This window comes from Rhinatrema bivittatum, chromosome 8 (assembly GCF_901001135.1).
Source record: "Rhinatrema bivittatum chromosome 8, aRhiBiv1.1, whole genome shotgun sequence".
In the NCBI taxonomy this organism is placed as follows: domain Eukaryota; kingdom Metazoa; phylum Chordata; class Amphibia; order Gymnophiona; family Rhinatrematidae; genus Rhinatrema; species Rhinatrema bivittatum.
This window is the reverse complement of record NC_042622.1, coordinates 247,098,779-247,119,161: the sequence shown is the minus strand read 5'-3', so window position 1 is coordinate 247,119,161 and position 20,383 is coordinate 247,098,779. Positions and strand designations below refer to the sequence as shown.

General features: G+C 48.0%; 1 protein-coding gene across 1 annotated transcript in view; it reads right to left on the bottom strand.

Moving 5' to 3' along the window:
- The window catches only part of UPF1 (UPF1 RNA helicase and ATPase), a 443,827-nt gene that overhangs the window by 248,812 nt on the left and 174,632 nt on the right, over positions 1–20,383 (bottom strand).

Sequence of the window (20,383 nt, the reverse complement as noted above, 5' to 3'; positions counted from 1 at the left end):
TCAGGCGCCCTCTTTGCCGCAGACCACCAGCGAAAGCAGGTCCCGGAGCAGAAAGCAGGTCCCCGGAGCAGATAGGCGCTGGGAGAGAGGCCCGCTCAGCCGGCGCTTGAGCCCATCGGGGTAAGGCCATTAACTCTCGCCCTACCTCCGTGGGCCCCCGCTCCGGCCACGGGGAAGCTTCACACTCACCTCCTCCTGCTTCTTCTTCGAAAGCGCGGCGATCCGGCTTACTCTCCGCCCACCGCCGCAGGAAGCCACAAGACAGGACCTCCTCCTCCAATCCTCCTCAACCAATCCCGGAGAAGGCCTGGGGATTTCAATCCCGGACATCCGAGGCGCCGCGCGCCGAGCGTCGCGCACCGAAGGAGCGTGACAAAGGGGCCCGCCCCTTTGTGCGCCCCTTCGGGCAGCCCCTGAGAGCCCCTGAGCCCTAATACTCACTACTACTACCAACATATAACCCTAATCGGAAGCCGGCTGAAGTCCTTTTTTAAAACAAACGAGACTCCCAAGCGTGCTAGCCAGGGCCGCTTACACCCTCCAAGTCAGCCACTGAAATTCCTCACCAGCACCGCAATCGCCCACTCTCAAACAACCATCCAGTACGACACATCCAAAGACAAACTGACTCACCTGGGCCTTCACTAGAAGGCGGAATATAGCTCACACCAAGCGCCAGCATCCACTCTTATACCAACACAGCAATCACTACCACAGTCTCCAGAAAGTACTCCAGCGTGCTCAGCAAGTGCTCCACAGTCATTCAGAAACCAACCATCCATACTGCATCCAGCAACCACTCATCTAACATCCATCCATCCAACCATCCATCCTTCTACCATCAATCCAACAGCCACTCAACTAATCTTCTTCCAAGAGCCACTCATCTATCATTCACCAAGCTCCCAGCTCCCTGTTATCTTACCTACAATTCTTGTTTCAAGAAAGGTTACAATACAACCCACTAGCACTCAACATGCACCCTATTCCTATACCTACACTCCCTACACTCCCAAACTCTCATCCAACAAACCCAGGATGCTAGGCATCCGACAACAGAGATTGATTCCAATTATGATCTCTCCCATTTCACAAACGCTAGGATTAACACTATTTACACTCACACTATTCAACGCCCAATCGATCACAAAAAAACTCCACCTCCTCAACGACCACCTGACGGACAACAACCCCGATATCTGCGCCATTACTGAAACATGGCTGAAAACCACAGACACTGTACTTGTAAACCAGCTCCCTAACCACCTCTATGACATACACTCAATTCCCAGAATCAAAAAAAGGGGTGGAGGGATCATGCTAGCCTCTAAAAAGGGCCTAGGGCTCTCACTACAAACATCCACCACAATAAACACTGAAATTGCCTTTTTCAATTCGGACCATCTACAAATAGCCATAATCTACTCACCACCAGGAACCTTAGATACAGACCCCTCACCCTTAATTGAATTCACAACAAAACATTTTAAACAGGACAAACCAGCAATCTTGATGGGAGACTTTAATCTACATGTAAACAGCGCTCCTCCAACCCATAACCTGCGACATCCTTCTCACAGCACTCAATCATCTAGGCTTCAATCAGATTGTCAAAGATCCCACGCACAAAGCGGGACATACCCTAGACCTGATCTTTCTCAACAACGGATTAACTTCTACCAATAACCCTACCTGCGTTCCGGTCCCATGGTCCGACCATCACCTCATCTCTACAGAACTTCAAATTAAAGACCAGCCTCGTCCCATATTCCCGGCAACCACATTACGATACAGGAAACCCTGCTCCATAGACAATATTAGCAATCTGCTTACCAAAGAACTCGACCGACTGGATCTCTCAGACGCTACCTCAGCTATCAACTCCTGGCTCAATATAACAAACGAGGTCGCTGATCGTTCCTGTCCCTCCATCACTAAATCCTTACAACCACCCCAAGCCAACAGACATCCGTGGTACACTCCAACACTCAAAATCCTTAAACAAGAACTTCGGAAAAAAGAAAACAGCTGGCGTAAGTCTCCTTCCACCATCACAACGCTCAACTACAAATCCCACCTCAACACATACAGATTAGCCATACTCAAGGCCAAAAAAGACTTCTTTGCAAAAAAAATCCACAACTTTGCACTCGACTCTAAAGCCTTATTCTCATTTGTATCTTCCCTAACAAAACCCTCTCCTTCTATCATCCCAGACGAACAAGCAGCCAGCAAAGCTGCGGAAATTAGCGATCTACTTTGACAAAAGATCACCAACCTCCTTAAGCCAATTTCCACCCAACAACCAACAGCATCACACCCTAGTATCGCATCACATTACAAAGAAAGTAGCCTATCAGCGTTCGAGACACCATCATCATTGGAGATCGAGATTATTCTCAAGAAGCTCAAACCCTCCTCTCATCCACTGGATACCATACCCTCCAATCTTCTCCTATCGACTCCCAACACCATTTCCAAAGCATTAGCAGACATCATCAACTGCTCTTTAACTCAAGGAAAGGTCCCAGATCAGCTCAAAATAGCCATTCTGAAACCCTTATTAAAAAAACCTAACCTTTCAACAGATGACCCTGCAAACTTCCGCCCTATCGTTAACCTTCCCCTGATCTCAAGAGTGATGGAAAGATTCGTCAACAAGCAACTGTCTGAGTACCTGGAGGAGAACAACATACTCTCCCCGTTCCAGTTCGGCTTCAGGAAATCGCAAAACACAGAAGCTTTACTTGCATCGCTATCTGACACCATCCTCCTCAATCTTGAAAACAAACAACCATACCTCCTCGCTCTTCTTGACCTATCCGCTGCATTCGACACAGTCAATCATGCCATCCTTCTCGAGCGGCTATCCGATATAGGAATTCAAGGAGAAGCTCATTGCTGGTTTCAATCATTCCTTGAGAATAGATTCTATAAAGTTAAATCAACAACGAAGAATCGCCTCCTATCAAATCATCACGAGGAGTACCACAAGGATCATCCCTCTCCCCTACGCTATTTAATATTTATCTGCTTCCACTCTGCCACCTTCTCTCCAACCTCAAGCTAAAACATTATATTTTCGCTGATGACATTCAGATACTCCTTCCCATCACAGAATCTCTGCAAAGAACTTGGGCACATTGGATTAATTGCCTACAATCCATCAACTCTCTGCTATCCAGCCTGAACCTCATACTCAATTCAAACAAAACAGAAATCCTAATCATCTCGCCAGACGAAAACCATACCCTCATCAACTCCCAAAGCGCAACACAATTCACAAAATTATCTATCAACCACTCCCCTTCCGTCAGAGACCTAGGGGTGCGTCTCAACAACAAATTCAACCTTAAATCCTTCATTACCAACACAACTAAAGAATGTTATTTCAAACTGCAAGTGCTAAAAAATCTGAAACCACTCCTCCACTTTAGTGACTTCCGTCTAGTAGTCCAATCTATAATTCTGTCTAAGTTAGACTACTGCAACTCTTTACTGCTAGGTCTCCCGCTCATATCTACAAAACCCTTACAGATGGTGCAGAACGCTGCAGCGAGGCTACTCACCAACACAAATAAAAGAGCCCAATCACACCTATTCTTCACAGCCTTCACTGGCTTCCTATAAAAGCCAGAATTACCTTCAAGACACTATCAATGATTCACAAGGATATTATGGGCATCGCCCATCTAAATCTAAACTCGCAACTCCGCCCTCATACATCACAAAGACCCATCAGATACAACTACAAAGGTTCCTTATATGCTCCCCCGATGAAACTTCACTTACAAAACGAGCACTCTCCACAGCCGGGCCCACTCTCTGGAACTCATTACCGCCGGATCTACGCCAAGAGACTTGCCATCTAACTTTTAAGAAAAACCTAAAAACATGGCTCTTCTGGCAAGCCTATCCAGAATCACAAGAACATTCTGACACCGGTCAAAGAACAAAATAGTCCACCACAAGTTCCTCGACCACCCATGATCTGGACAGTCCACCTGTATTGAATACACTCTTCTGTTGATGCATTAGTTCGTCGAGCTCTTGCACTACTCATGTTTGCGCCCATCTACACATTATTCTATTAACTGTATATCCCAAGTTACACTACCCCTATTTAGCCAGTACCCATATTTATCCACGTTACTTTGTCGAGTTACTGTTGCCTATAATATTTATTGATGTTCCTATGTTCAGAAACTCTGTTTATTGTAACGCCTTAACCGCGACAGTTTTGTTCTTTGGAAACCGACCTGATTTGATACTTGTATTAAGAAGGTCGGTATATAAAAATCCTAAATAAATAAATAAATAAATAAATAAATAAATGTTCTATTGTCTGTGAGGATTGCAACGGACTCTTTGTAAAATTGATCACCTAACCTAGCCTTTAGAGTAAAGAGACTACTGCCTCTGTTGAAACCACTCCCCTTGGCATAAGACTTGGCCCTTATTAACCAATCGTCAAGATAAGGGTGGACCAGAATTCCCTTCTTTCTTAAAAAGGCAGCTACTACAACCATAACCTTTATAAAAGTCCTTGGTGCAGTTGCTAAACCAAAAGGTAGGGTAATAAACTGATAAATGTTGGCCCATTATGCAAAAATGAAGAAATTTCTGGAAATCTGGCTTCACTGGAATATGAGAGTAAGTTTCCTTTAAATCGAGAGACATTAAAAACTTGCCTTTACGAATTAAAGTGCTAACTATTCGCAGAGATTCCATGTGAAAACAAGGGATATATATATTCTGATTCACACCTTTTAAATCCAAAATGGGTCTGAAAGAACCATCCTTTGGAATCACAAAATAAACTGAATAGTAGCCCTTTGACGTTCCTTGATTGGAACCTGGCGAATAGCTGAACAAATTGATTCAATTGCAAATGTCCCATGAATTGCGGCAACTTTATTTGGAGAATGGGCAGGTGAAGCCACAAAATCTCTTACCATCCTTCTTAATTCTGGAGTGTAACCATTTTGATTATAACCAAAACCCATTGGTCTGAGGTAATCTGGATCCATTCCCTGAGAAAAGCCTTGTAACCTGCCCCCTATAGATCCCCTAGAGAATTAATCCTTTGGGGTCTCATTCTGTATTCTGCAAAGTACTTGGGGGTTGAGTAATATCGCCTCTTGATCTTCTTGCTGCTCGAAAAAGCTGGGACCTTTTATCCTTCGACAACTGAGGAGTAACTTTCCTACCGGGTCTATATCTTTTCACTTCCATAAATTGAGCCCGGTATGGACGAAAACTTGCCTGGGCTTTGTCCTCTGGTAACCTCTAATTTTAGATCTCCCAGATCTATCAGACAATCCAATTCCTCACCAAAAAGGTATTTACTCTTAAAAGGCAAACATGAAAGTCTAGACTTAGACCAAGAATCTGCAGACCAATTTCTTAGCCACAGAAGAGGTCTAGCTCCCACAGAGAGAGATAATGTCCTAGCAGCCATTTTGATTATATCATACACTGCATCAGATAAGTAAGCCATAGCAGATTCTAGTTTTGCAGTACTTTCTAACTCCAGATAACTGTTGAATCCAATGAAGCAAAGATCTGGAAACATAACTAGCACAAACTGCCCCTTGAAGCAGAAAAGACCCTGCAGAAAATACATGATTAAGTACTGCTCCAGCTTCCTATCCTGTGCATCCCGAAGAGTTGCATTCCCTTCACAGGAATAGTAGTCTTCCTGGCAAATGCAGCAAACCATAGCATCACCCTTTAGTTTTTGAAAAAAGACCTATCTAGCACCTCTGGTGGCATAGGATATAGCCTATTAAAGATTCTTAGACATCTAAAACCTGCCTTGGGCGATTCCCACTCAGACAAAATCATAGATTCAATTTCTGGGTGAAGAAGAAAAGTAGAAGCTGCTTCCATGTTCCTCTCATGATTGGATCCAACCAGGTGTCTCCTTCAACATTTTGCCCTTCTAAACGAAATGCAGAAATAACCTGCAAAGTTAATGCTCGACATCTCCTCTTTATGAAATAATCTGATATGCTCTTCATCTTCTCCCAAATGGATTTCACCTTCTTCTAAAGAATCCAGAGTAGTATCACATCTCTCATTCTCTAATCTTAAATATGAGGGACAATCAGAATCCAGAGAGTATGTTTGTCTCCTCTGAATCAATCTTTCTCTTTTGAGCCTTAGAATCATCAGAATGTAAAAATGTCACTCCCCTCCTTGATCTGCAACGTTATGCTGCTGCCCCTGCAAGGCCATGAATAGCCTGATGTAGAAATTTGAAAAAAAATCAGATGAAAAAGAACCAGCACTGGTGCTAGGGACTTCTTGACTAGCTACCTGAAGAAAATCAAATGTTGCTAGCAATTTGGGAGGTCCCCGACTTAATGAAGGCCCCACTTTTGATGACACTCCAGCTGAGTCATTCAAAATGGCCACCCCCTCCAATCAGCTATTGGATCTGCAGCCACTAACAGCTCCAGAAAAGCAGAATTTGCTCTGGAGGAAACCTTTTGCTTACCCGACCCCCTCTACCAAAAGAAAATTATTCCTTACCTGCTAATTTTTGTTCCTGTAGTACAATGGATCAGTCCAGATGGTGGGTTACGTCCCCGTCCAGCAGATGGCGTCAGATCAAAGTTCCGAGGGAGGTGCCACATAAGCCCGCCACCCCCTCTATGTCCCTTCAGTAACTAGACTACCAAAGCCCATAACAAGAAGGAAAACAGAGGGATCAAGTCAAATCTCAGTTAACATAAAACTAGAACCGTAAACTGTAATTGCAACTGGAAAACTGTTGTCCAATGGCAACTTGCCAACAGAATTGTATGAAACAGCTCCACAGAAAGAAGGGCAAACCCATAGAACCAATCGAGCAGCAGATCCCCTGTCTAGAACCCCACCAATCTGAGGCGGGCATCTGGACTGATCCATGGTACTACAAAAACGAAAATTAGCAGGGTAAGGAGTAATTTTCTTTTCCCTGTACGTACCAGGATCAGTCTAGACGGTGGGATTGTACCAAAGCTTCCCTACTGAGGGTAGGCCATACATAGCCCTGCTCGAATGACCCTGTCGACAAAGGACCCAGAAGCCGATGACCAAACATCCAGACGATAGTGGCAAGCGAAAGTATGCAGTGACTTCCAGGTGGCCGCCCTGCAAATTTCCTGCGACGAGACCTAAAGACTCTCAGCCCATGAGGTCGCCTGGGCGCGGGTGGAGTGAGCCCAGACCCCCCAGCGGAGGAGGTTTCCTCGCTCCAATGTAAGCTGACAAACATGAAAGCTGGCAAACATGGGGCTTCCTTCAGCCAGCGGGCGATCGTCATCTTTAGAGGCCAGATGCCCTTTCTTAGGACCGGACCAAAGGACGAAGAGGTGGTCCGAGAGCCGAAAGTCATTGGTCACTTCCAAATAACGCATCAGGCAACGCTTAACATCGAGTTTGCGTAGGTCCCGAGAGTCAACTGAAGAGAAGGAAGGCAGTTCCACTGACTGATTCAGATGAAAAGGTAGAAGATAAGAAAACCACCTTGGGTAGGAATGAAGGTACTGTGCGCAGGTGACCCCGGAGTCGGGTTTAAGCGTAAATACGGTTCCCTGCAGGATAACGCCTGAAGTTCAGAGACCCGACGGGCTGAGAACAAATGGCCACCAGAAAAAACCGTCTTGAGAGTAGCGGTCCGTAAAGGTTCGAAAGGACTGCCTCAGAGGATCCGGAGCACTAAGTTAAGGCTCCAAGAGGGGCAAGGAGCTTGGAGTGGTGGCTTCAAATGCTTTTACTCCCTTAAGGAAACGAACGACATCCGGATGAGAAGAAAGTGGAATCTCTGTCCCTCGGCAAAACAAAGCTCCTAAGGCCCACAACCTGTACTCTAAGAGAGTTATAGGCTAACCCCTCTCCAAGCCTGTCTGTAGGAATGAAAGAATCTGAGTCACCGAGGTGGATTCCGGTTGTGTAGCGTGCACCGTGCACCAAGATTCAAAACCTTCCACACCCGGACGTAGGCGACGGAAGGTGGAAGTCTTCCGTGCACGAAGCAGCGTTGAAATAACTGCCTTTGGATAACACGGCGTCTCAATTTGCGCCTCTCAAAAGCCAAGCCGCAAGACAGAAGCGAGCTGCCTCGTCGAAAAATATTGGGCCTTGTGGAAGGTTGTGGAAGATGCCCGAGGCACAGAGGCCAGTCCATAGCCAGGTTGAGAAGGTCCGCAAACCATGGGCGGCGAGGCCACTCCGGAGCCACCAGAATCACTGTGCCTTGGTGGTTCTCGATTCTTCTTAATACCCTGCCCACTAGAGGCCAGGGGGGGGAACAGAGGAGTAGATGACGGGGCCACGGCAGCACTAGAGCATCGACACCCTCTGCCCTGTGTTCTCTTCTGCGACTGAAGAAGCGAGGGCCTTCGCGTTGCGAGCTGTCGCCATGAGGTCTACATGAGGAGTCCCCCAACGGTGGACGATCAGGTGCATCGCCTCCTCCGAGAGTTCCCACTCTCCCAGGTCTAGATGTTGATGGCTGATGAAATCCACCTGTATGTTGTCCACCCCGGCAATGTGGGAGGCCGCCTATCGGACCAAATGTAGTTCCACCCATGCCATGAGTTTGTCAGTTTCTAGGGAGACGTGTCGGCTTCTCGTGCCTCCCTGACGGTTGATATATGCCACCATGGTCGCGTTGTCCGAGAGTATCCTGACCGCTCGATGGTGAACTAGGGGCAGGAACTCTTTCAAGGCTAGGCGGACTGCTCTGGTTTCCAAGTGGTTAATGGGCCACCGCGTCTGTGCTTTCGTCCACTGTCCCTGGAGGGACCTCATCTGGCACACTGCTCCCCAACCCGAGAGTCTGGCATCAGTGGTGACCACTATCCAATCTGGAGTCTCCAAAGACATCCCCTGAGCCAAGTTCCGTAGGTCTAGCCACCAGTGGAGGCTGTCTAAGGAATCGGGAGAATCGCCTGAAAATCTCGCGAGACTGGTTTCCAGCGAGAAAGCAGAGCTCTCTGTAGTGGCCGTAGACGTGCAAAGGCCCAGGGTACCAGATCTATAGTTGATGCCATGGACCCCAGGACTTGAAGATAATCCCACGCTGTGGGTGGAGAGAGAGCAGAGAAGTGCTTGATTTGATCCGCAACGCCTGTGCACGTTCCGGTCGTAGGAAAACCTTGCCCATCGCCGTGTCGAACCTCGCGTCCAGAAAGTCCAACGACTGACGGAGTGAGGCTGCTTTTGGCGAAGTTGATGATCCACCCAAGGGACTGAAGAAGTTGTATCACTCTGTCGACTGCCCGATAACCCTGGCTCAAGGATTTCGATTGGATGAGCCAGTCATCCAGGTAAGGGTGCACCAAAATACCCTCCCGGCGGAGAGCGGCCACTACCACCATCATGACCTTGGTGAAAACTCATGGGGCCGTCGCCAGACCAAAAGGAAGTGCTTGGAACTGAAAATGTTGTCCTAAAACCTTGAACCGTAGGAAACGCTGGTGCTCCTTGAAAATTGGAATGTGTAGGTATGCCTCCGTGAGGTCCAAGGAGGCCAGGAACTCCCCCCAGTGAACTGCCGCTATTACCGAGCGTAGTGTCTCCATCCGGAAATGTGGTACCTTGAGGGATTTGTTTACCAGCTTGAGATCCAGTATTGGGCGGAAAGTGCCCTCCTTTTTGGGCACCACAAAATAAATCGAATGACGACCCTGGCCCACCTCTGGGAGCGGCACCGGGGTAATTGCCCCCAGCTCGAGGAGCTGGTCCAACGTCTGGTGAACTGCGAGCTGCTTCTGAAGTGACCCACAGAGGGAGAAGAGAAATCTGTCTGTGGGGGGCCGTACAAAATCCAATGCGTAGCCGTGCTTTAGAATATCGAGGACCCACTGATCCGATGTGATCTGGACCCACTCCTCGTAGAAGAGGGAAATCTGGCCCCCTACCCTGGGGATTGCCGGGTGGGTCACCCTGGCATCATTGTGGGGGCTTGGAGGGTGCACCATGAGGCAATCCCTCCTTACCGGGTCTCCGCCCTCAAAAGGGCCAGTTCCAAGAATGTGAGCAGGACGAAGGATTCCTGGAGGTCTGCTGTTGACGCGTGGTACGGAAACTGTGTTGATTTCGGAAATGGTTTCTAGTGGAGCCGAAGGACCTCGTGGATCGTGGCCGATCCTCTGGAAGCTGATGTACCGCATTTTCTCCCAGGGACTTGATGATCTGATCCAGATCTTCGCCGAAGAGGAACTTGCCCTTGAACGGAAGTGATCCCAGTCGGGTCTTGGAGGAAGAATCCGCCGACCAGTTCCGAAGCCAAAGAAGGTGACCTGCTGAGACCGCAGCCATCATGGCCCTAGAGAGCAGCCGGAGCAGGTCATACAAAGCATCCACCCCGTAGGCAATCACGGCCTCCAACCTATCCGCCTGGCTCATCTCCTCCGGCGGGAGGAGATGAGCCTCCCGCCGGAGGATAGGCTCCCGCCGGAGGATAGGCTCATCTCAGGAGGAGATGAGCCTATCCTCCTGGCTCATCTCCTCCTGAGATGTGAGAAGCTGTTGCACCCAGCGGAGACCCGCCCTTTGTGCCAGGGAGCTGCAGGTGGCCGCTCACACTCCCAGCACCGACACATCGAACACTCTCTGGAGGTAGACCTCCAGTTTCCTGTCCTGTAGATCCCTCAAACGCTGTGCCCCCTGTGACCGGGATGGTGGTGCGTTTGGTGACCGCCGAGACTGCGAAGTCGACCATCGGACCTTGAGGAGCTCAAGGAAGTCTTCGGGCAGCGGATATAAGCTTCTCCATAGCCCTACTAACTTTTAGTGTGACCTCCGGAGCGTCCATTCCCTAGAAAGCAGCTGGAGGAACGTGGGATGGGTAGGGAAGGCCCGTGCCAGGGGCCGGAGCCCCGCCAAAACGGGGTCCCCCATCTTAGCCGTAGGCTCGAGCCCGGTGGATCAGGTGGAGCATCCAGGTCCAGCTCCTGCAGGATATGTGGGATCAGGTCATCTAGCTCATCCTTCTGGAAAATACGCAAGACTCGGGGGTCGTCCCCTTCCAGCTGGGCTGTCAATAAAGGGTCATCCCTGCCAGGATCCGTGACCGGGTAACCCCCCCCTGCGTCCGAGGGTAGCCGCTAGGCAATCCCGGGGTGCGTGGAGATGAGCCCCCCGCCCACCCCACTCTGAGGGCTGGCACCCGGAGGTAGGACTCCCCCAGGGAGGGAATCCGTGCGTATCAGCTTTGGGGGGGGGGGGGGCCTGGGAAGAAGATCCAGGGGCTGGGAGAGCCTGGCCAAAAAGGCATTATACCCCAAGACGAAGAACTCCGGGGAAAACGCCGGCGGATCCGGGGGGGGGGGTCTGGTCAGGGGCTCCTCCGACTGATGCAAGGTGATTGCTGGCAGCACGGGGTCCAAAACTGGTGGCAGAATTGAAAATGAGGGCTCCCCTTCCCCTTCCGAGTCAGCCGGGTCCTGCCGCAAAATGGCCGCCGTTCCCGCGCTCTGCGGGATCGGGGCCGGCTGCTGTCCACCTCTGCGGTCCTGATTTCGTGCGCCGGAGACATCCCCCTGCCTCGAACTGCTCTCCCCACTGGGGAGGCAGTCGGCGCAAAGTCCGTCCCTGGAGAAACAGCCCCCATGGCGTCCACACGCGGCGCATGTTGAAAGTCGTGGCATGCCGTGTGTGGGGGGAGGGGGGGAGGAGGAGAAGCGCGGGAACCGACAGGCTGAGGCGCCGCGAGCACCAAGTGTACTCCGGAGCCGCTCGAGCCCCCCCCCCACCACAGCCCAAAAACACCGTCTGGGGAATGGGTCTTCCCGGCGGACTACGGCAGCCCCAGGGAATGTGACGTCACGGGGCCGCGGGTCAGGAAGCCTCCGAGGGGGGGGGGGGGGCGAGGAGAGAGGTTGGTGCCACCAACATGCACCCCAGCGGTGCAGCGCAAGTCCAAGAAGAAAGACTGTGAAACCAAATAAACACAGGACACTTACCCCATCTACCAAGTCAGAGCAGTAGGAAAAAGGCAAGGCAGACAAAGAAAATAAAGCAACAGGTCTGTCTGCAAGTGCCCCTAAGGGAGCCAGCCAATAGGGCTCTCCCTGAGAGAAACTGAACTTTTTTTTTTTTTTTAATGAGAACTTGATCCCTCACAAAAATATAGTTAACAAAAAAGGCAAAAGTGAGAAGAAAACCTACACTCAAGCCCATGTATTGAGGAACTGATGTTCCCCTGCTCACATCTGCTGGAGTCAGAAAGATACTGAAGGGACATAGAGGGGGTGTGGGCTTATGTGGCACCTCCCTTGGAACTGTGATCTGACTCCATCTGCTGGAAACCCACCGTCAGGACTGATCCTAGTACGAACAGGGAATGAAGTTTTCTTTGTCGTAGAAATAGTTTTAGATAATTCGGGCAAATAGGATTTGCTGTGGCAAACCAAGCAAAGACTCGGCTGACAAGCGTTTGGAGCCACACACACCAGAGCAACACATTTTCTCAGACACCATTAAAGCTTTAAATAAAACTCAAGGCTGTGACAAGCAAGCCACTTACAAAGTAAGTGAAACTTTAAAAACGCTGTTAAAATACTGGTATAAAGATGGCCATTGCTCTCAACCTTACCGACCATAGAAGGGGAACAGTGCTCAGAGCGCGCTTCACTGCAAGAGCAAATATCCGCAGAAGCATGCTCAATACAGCCTGAAAAGTTGTTCAGCAGAACAGTAAATAGGCTGAAAATATAACTAAACATCTTTCAGATTAAAATGTGCTGAAATTAAAAAAACATCCATCCAGCAGCTGGAAGCAGAGAACACTGGCTGAATTTATATATATATATATATATATATATATATATATATATATATAATTTATAAAATTATATCTATATCTCTATATATCTCTATCTATATATCTATCTACCTATCTATATATCTATGTAACTAATTCAGCCAGTGTTCTCTGCTTCTGTTGAGAGACGGCCTCGAAAGGCCTTGCATTCTGTTGTGTGCCCATGGGCCTCAGCCTGACCCAGACCTTCTAGGCCAAGCCAAGGGTTGACGGTGGCTCCGCGTGGCTGAACAATCGTGCCCTCGGCCAGGCCGGCAAGCTCCCATGGCCAACATCAGAGGATGTTGGAAGGTGAATGGTCCTCCGACCATTCCGGGCCCTTTCGGACCTGCTGCAAGCAGCATGGAGCAGCAGGCCTGGCCTGAGGTTGAGGGCAGACGGCCTTGGCACGAAGACATGACAAAGTGTGATGCGACGGCATCTAGATGAAGACAGAGGGTTGATGCAACGGCATCCTTGGACGAAGACTCGGGGTTGATGCAACGGCATCCATGGATGAAGACACATGGCTGATGCAATGGCATCCTTGGCGAAGACAAATGGCTGATGCAACGGCATCCATGACAAGACACTTGACATTCACATAGGCAACCACAAGGCATGGACATTGGCACTGTCTCTCAGGGCACCCTACTCAGGCCACCCGCGGGCCTGAGTCGCGGACCACCCTGTCCCATTACGCGCCCTACACAGCCCCAAGAGGCTGGTCACGGACCACGACGGGAGCGGGACAGCACAGGAACGAGTCCAACCCAGGCAGAGCTTCGACGACGGAGCCATAAGTCGCCTGGAACTCCACATAGACTGGCAGGCATGACGGCTCCAGAGCACAGGGACAATCCCTCCTGCAGGCTGCACCGTTCCCGGGCATGACATCCTCCGGAAACACAGCCAGACAGGACATGAAGGCTCAGGAGCATCAGACGAAGACACGGGACAGGACATCCAGGAAGGCAGGAACATCAGGATGAGGAAACCATAACGAGACATCTGGACGTGAACAGGGACCTCAGGCAAGACACCAAGACGAAGACATGAAGGCAGACGAGACGAGGAGCTCCACGGAAACAGAGGACCTTACAACTCTGGCAGGCAGGAGCCTCCAGATGGAAGTCATCACGATGCAAGGCCCTGGACAACTGACGGAGCAGCCCTTTATAGGGCTGGTACAGGAAACAGTCACCAAGGTGGGGCCAAGACACTTCCTGTGTCTGGCCCCTTAAATGTTGAAGGAAGACGCGGCCGCGCACCTAGGACAGAGCAGGAAGCTGTGCAGGACCGCGGACAGCGGCCTGCACCGACGTAGTTGCGTAGGAAGCAGGGCAGGGCCTGAGGAGCAGGCCCTGACATCGGCAGCGGCTCCAGCCGCTGCAGGGAGCCCCGGGGGCGGCTCCAGCCACTACTCCCGCCCAGGGCTGCGGCCTTAGCGCCGCGAAAATGCAGTCAGCAACAGGGGCGGTCCCGGGCCCCGAAGAAGGTGGAAAAGTCCGCGGCTCCGGCCGCGGTGAAGAGGAGAGACGCAGGCGGCCTCCAGGCCGCGTGGGCAGGCAGACGGCGGCATCCTGCCGCGTCGGTGAAGAAAAGCAGCGTGGGTAAGTGAGCCTGCTCGCGGGGAGACCCGCAGGCAGAGTTCATAACAGCTTCTAGCTGCTGGATGGATGTTTTTTTAAATTTCAGCACATATATTAATATATCTATAAATTTTTATTTATTTATTTATTTTTTAACTCTTGACTCCATAATGCAGGATGAGGACTAACCCATAGGTTCGGGACTGGTGGAGCAGAAGGTAGAGGAAACTAACTGAATCCAACTGGAAAATGTGTGAAAAGAAAGGAACCTGAATAGCACCATGACTTACATAGACAGAGTGGATTTCAGGGATTCTGGACTGATTTGTCGGACTAAAGGAATGAAAATTTTCAGATAAGAACCTAATGTTTCCTTACTTATCATCCCTAAAACAGTCCAGAGAACTGGGATGAACCAAAGCTTCCTTAAACTGGGTGGGACTCCAAAAGGCTCACTCACACCACACTGTCCCCCAAACCCTGTTGGGTTTGAAATCTGGACATCCGGCCTATAATGTTTGGGAAACGTATGCTAAGATAACCAAGTCACCGCCTGACAAATCTTCAGTGGCAACACAAAGCAAGATAAAGCCCAATATGCAGATTGCACCCTTGTGGAAGTGGTTTGAAAGCCCACTGAAACCCATAAAGCCTTAACAATATAGGATAAAATTATCGCTGCTTTGATCCACCTAGCAATGGATGCCTTTGAAGCCTTCTCCCCCTACTGTGAACACTAAATAAAACAGATGATCAGACTTGTAACCTTCAGATATCGCCAAAGCACCCTATGTATAATCGCATGAAGCCCCTAAATATGCTGGGAAGAAGAATTCAAGACCTGAAATGCCAGCAAATCCCCAGATTAAATGAAAAGGAATGAGGAAATCACTTTGTTAAAAAATGAAGACAATGTCCTGAAGAAAATGCCACCTTCAATAAGCCATAGAAAGAAAACAACTTCAAAGTAAGGTCCTTCAAGGATGCTTGAAAGACAAAGCACCCAAGGATTTCAAGACTAATATAAAGACCTAAGATGAAACCACTAGCTGAAATAGAGAACAAACTTTGGACCCCTTAAGACATCTTACTACATCCAGATGAGAAGCCAGAGAAGATTTCTGAAACTCCCCTCTAATGCAGGCTAAGGCTGCTATTTGAACCTTCACAGAACCAAGTCAAAACCACTCCACAAAGCTCTCTGCAGAAAAAGGAAGAATTTGAGGGACTGAGGCCAGAAGACACAGAATCTCCGACTCCAGGTACTAAACACTATTCAAACTCTCCTAGATATCAGAGATGTTGAGGGTTTTCTAGGTTGAAGCAAAATCGTAAAGATTTCTGCCAGATGCGTCTTATAACTTAACCATCTGTTTGAAAAAGTCAGCCTGTGCGACAAGTGATCCACCCAATTCATGAAAACTGGACCCTGCCTCACTAGGACAAGAATAAAACAGAGTTACAGGGTCCCCTACCACAAGGCTTACAAAGTTCCATCCACCAATGATATCTCTGCGACCCTGTAACAACCTTACCAACGGCCAAGGCAGAAAAGAACATACAACAGAATCTGGTGAGCACTTGGCTAAGAAAGTCTCGGGTTCAGTAGTACTGGATGACTGAATCATTAAGGAATACCCTTATAAGTCACTCTCTCTCACTCCATGACCCCATAAGTATAACACATCATTGCTCCTAAGAGATAATGTATTAGTGACAGCAATAATTATTTATAAAGGACAGAGAAACTCAGTAATCAGGCAAAAGAATATTCAGGAAAAGAATATACTTATATATGAGAAAATTACTCATATTATTTGATTAAAATTGATCAAGTCTTTTTTTGTATCCATTGTATAAATTGATTAATTTACCTATATAGGCTAATACCAGGTCCCAGACTGCTATTCCCTGATGGCTCACAATTCACCTTATATTTATACTTTCAGCTGTTTAATGGCTTAGAGAGTGAAATGTGTATGTATATAGACTTACTAACTTATACAATAAAATGTTTACATTTGCTTATAACTTAGTGTTTATACATACATATCTTGCTTATAAGTTTAGTGTTTATGATTAGTTGGCTGTAAGCACAGTCATCCTGTATAGCTTAACTTGCTACATTGCAGATATGTTATTAAATACGAAAACATTAAAAGCACTAATTAATAACAAGGCTTTGATATTTATAAAATACTAAACTTATAAACATGAAAAGAGTTTGTTTTGGCAACCCATAATTTAACAGCTCACAAAGAACTTTATTTTAGTTTGCTGTCTGGGTTTTCCAGATCTTCTAGCTGTTGACCTATAATGTAGAGGAAATTTCACCCTGGTCCCCCCTTTGGCCGCATGTCTATAAGAAACTATTCTCTCTATTAGACATCTGTGTGTTTCTGGGAGTTAAGTCAAGTTCAATTTCAGAGGCTTCTGGCTGCAGTCTTTTGCTTTTTAATGGAAATGATTTAACAGGTCTTTTCTTAAAACGGGCTACCATTAATACCCGAAGTCCCCGTGACCCTAAAAAAGCTTGTCGATGCACCAAAACACCAACTCCTCTCATCAACTGATAACATTGCTCCATGAGAATTCCTACTCTTCAGGCTCCAGCGTAATCCTTTCCTTACCAGCCACACGAGACCGCGACAGAAGCTGTAGATGGCTCTCCATCCAACAGAACAAGAGCACCAGCCATTAAAACCAGCTGGCTGTTGGTGCCCCCTTGTCTGTTCTTACACACTACTATTGTATTGTCTGGCAACACTCTCACCTGTCACGGACCTGTGGAAGACAACAATTCAAAGCCTTCCTAATTGCTTTTTTTCCCCCTCTCTTTTGCACGATGGACCACAAGGCTCCCTCCATCGACCACAGATCTTGTGACATCTGACCTGGCAAAATGGCTTCCCATCCTTTGAGACTGGCATCTGCGGTGCTAACGATTCAAACTGGAAAATGCAATTCCATACCTCTAGACCAAGTATCCTGCAAAAGCCACCAAGGCAGTCACAGTTTGGATTTATCCAACAGAGAAATCTAACCTAAAAATCCACCAACTGGGAATTCCACTATGACAGAAGAGCCCTTCGCAATGGTCTCATGAGCATAAATGCCCAAGGAATCAAGTTCAGCGGAGATGACATGAAGCCAAGGACCTGAAGATAATCTCATACTCTGGGATTCCTCAGGTGCAACAAATGTATCCCTACAGGTCCAACTGCATGTCTAAATTAAAGAACCCTTTGCCTTCCCTGATATCAAACACATAGACCCAGGCAATTCTAAATTCTGCAATGAAATCTAAATGCACTTGTCACATTTATGACCCAACCTAGGGTGTACCACCTCAGTAGTACCATATGAATGGACTGTTGGCAAATGTCCCTTTACTTCGCCTGAAAAAGCCAGAATACCTGTTTTGTTCGAGGCTGCCGCCACTACCACCAACTCCCTGGAGTACGTATGAGGGGCTTTTGAAAGTCCAAAAGGAAGGTCCCATCACTCGCAAACCTGAGGCACTATTTGCAAGCTCTCCAAAATGATCTGTCCTTACCATCACCAGGACAGACCAGAGTGTATTTATCCGAAAATGGGCATCCTCAAGAAGGTAATATATTTTATTTTTTTTGTCATTTTGCTGAATGTGCAAGGGGACATCAAGATGGCTTCAGTCACGGGTCAAGCTCAATCCAAGGCAAAATTGACTCGCACCACGTGAAGGGCTTACTGATCTGACGTTAACTCTGTCTAGACCTCGTAATCCTGAACAATCGACCTCTTCATGTGGACCACCAAAGAAAGGAATGACAATTTCATTGGGAGCCCTTAAGGCGCCTGAAAGCAACAGTGTCTCAGGGATTCCACAGCAGGTCCTCCAAAAGGACTGAACCCTAATGGGATATCTGCCCTGCACAGCGCATTATTGCCAGGGCAATACTAGCTAGCCTCTTGGAACTTCCACCTACCAGAAAAAAAGTGTTGCGGAAACTCCAGCAAAAGTTTTAAGAGTTTCGTAAGAGCCCAAACAAATTCTGCAGTTTCACCCTAAAGGAGCATGCTCAAAAAGGGAGAATCCTAAGCTGAGCTTTGCATCATACACTCGTTACTCTTTAGAACCACCAGAGCAAATGTCCAGCCACCAATGCTATTACCATAATCTTAGTGGCCGTGCGATGAAAACCATACAAGGTATCCACAAGACAGGCCATAGAACTTTCATTCCTGAGCCCTTCCACTGCCTCCCACTACTGGTATCTGTTGTACCCAGCATAAACTCAGTCAAGGCACAACACTGCTACACCACAAGTGTTCCGAGTGCCAGGGCTGCAAGATATACACATGAAATATATTTCTACTTCTCTTAAGAGTAGGGCTAGATTTAAAAGTTTGCTACCCATAGGCAGGATCGGAGATTCAGGTTGGAAGGAGGTAGATGAAGCACCACAGCGGAGGCTTTTTGAAAACAAATTCCCCTTCAGCCAGGATATTTGGCGCCTATCAAAATCTGGCACTCTAGACATTTCGCAATGCCTAAATCTGGGCATGCCTAAGAGGGCTTTTTTTTTTTCCCCTTTAATAGTGGTTTTCCTGGTTGCTGCTGACAGCAGCTTCAAAGTATCATCAGGCAATTAATATAGTTTGACCATTGCCCTTCCCACCTTCAAGCCTGCCTCCGGAGAATCCAACTCCTTAAAAGCTAAAGGCTTAACTGACCGATGGAAAGGAAATGACCTAGAAGGGCCCTGAAGCCCTCTAATATGTTATCCTCATATTCAGCCTTAGGATCTGATTCCTAGCTCCATCAGGACCTAGGTAATCATTTAAAAACAAAAAACAAAAAAAAAAAACACCACCTTAGGATCCTCTCTCTCAGGTACTAGAATTTTGCCTTCCTCTAGAGATTCCTCTGCTGGGTCCTCATATCCCAAAGGTCCACTGGAGAATCAGCCAGAGAATCTTCTCCTGAACCCTCCGAATCTGGTTCCAAGCCCAGAAAAATAAAATACCCTCCTCCACTTAAGACAAGGTGCCAGACAAGAACCCTTTTGCAAAGGTCTTTCCAGTTCAGAGACACCAAACGTGAGCACCTTTTCCAAAAAGGCTTTGTACATTAAAACAAAACCTTCAGGATCTGAATCATCTGATTCAAAGGGAAGCTCAGAAGAACCCCCAGCCTTGTTTGGGTTGACTGTAGGCACTCCCCGTCAGGATTACAAAAATGTGGGCTCAGTGGAATTCAGCCCTGCTGTCCCTGCCCCAGGGGAGCTACCTCCTTGTGAGTCATAAACCATAGTGCAGGACTGTTTTCTATACTTTAGAACTGTGGTTGACCTGCCCTCCCCTGAAGAGCACTCTCCACTTACCCTCGTACAGATCGCAAAGGCTAGAAGGCAGTAAAAATCGTCCTCCAGTCTCCACACGATGCAGTGCTTCCTGTACTGCCCAGATGTGGCAATGATGCTTCTTCCAGCTGTGCAGGAAAATTAGGCCCCATGGCAAGCGTTGCAGGCCCCTGCCCTGCAGGATAATTCACAGACTAACTGGCACCTCTGGGACTTTGCGCTGCCCTGCTCCTGCAAAGTCTTCACTGTTCCTCTCCAAACAAGGTCAAAATATCACCAAGGTGAAAATACAGGGTCTCCACGACTTTCAGCTGCTCCATGATCTGCTCCGCTAGCTCCCTGCTTCTTTTTTTTTGTTTTTAACTCCTTAAAGAAATAGCATCCCGAAGAAAGGACAACATAAGATAAGAAGGGAATACTTTCCTGAGGAGAAATCTTCAGAAAGGCAGCCCAGGAATCCAAAAGAGGGACGAGGAGAGGCAAGGGTCTGAAGAAGCCAGCCCCACGGTTATCATTACTCTCCTAACTCAGGTTCAAGTACCCACCCTTGCTCTTAATTTACACCGGGGAGATAACCCAAAATCAGATCCAACACCTCTGGGAGCAATTTCTTCAGATTAAAAGATCCATCTGCAGGTTCTGCAACT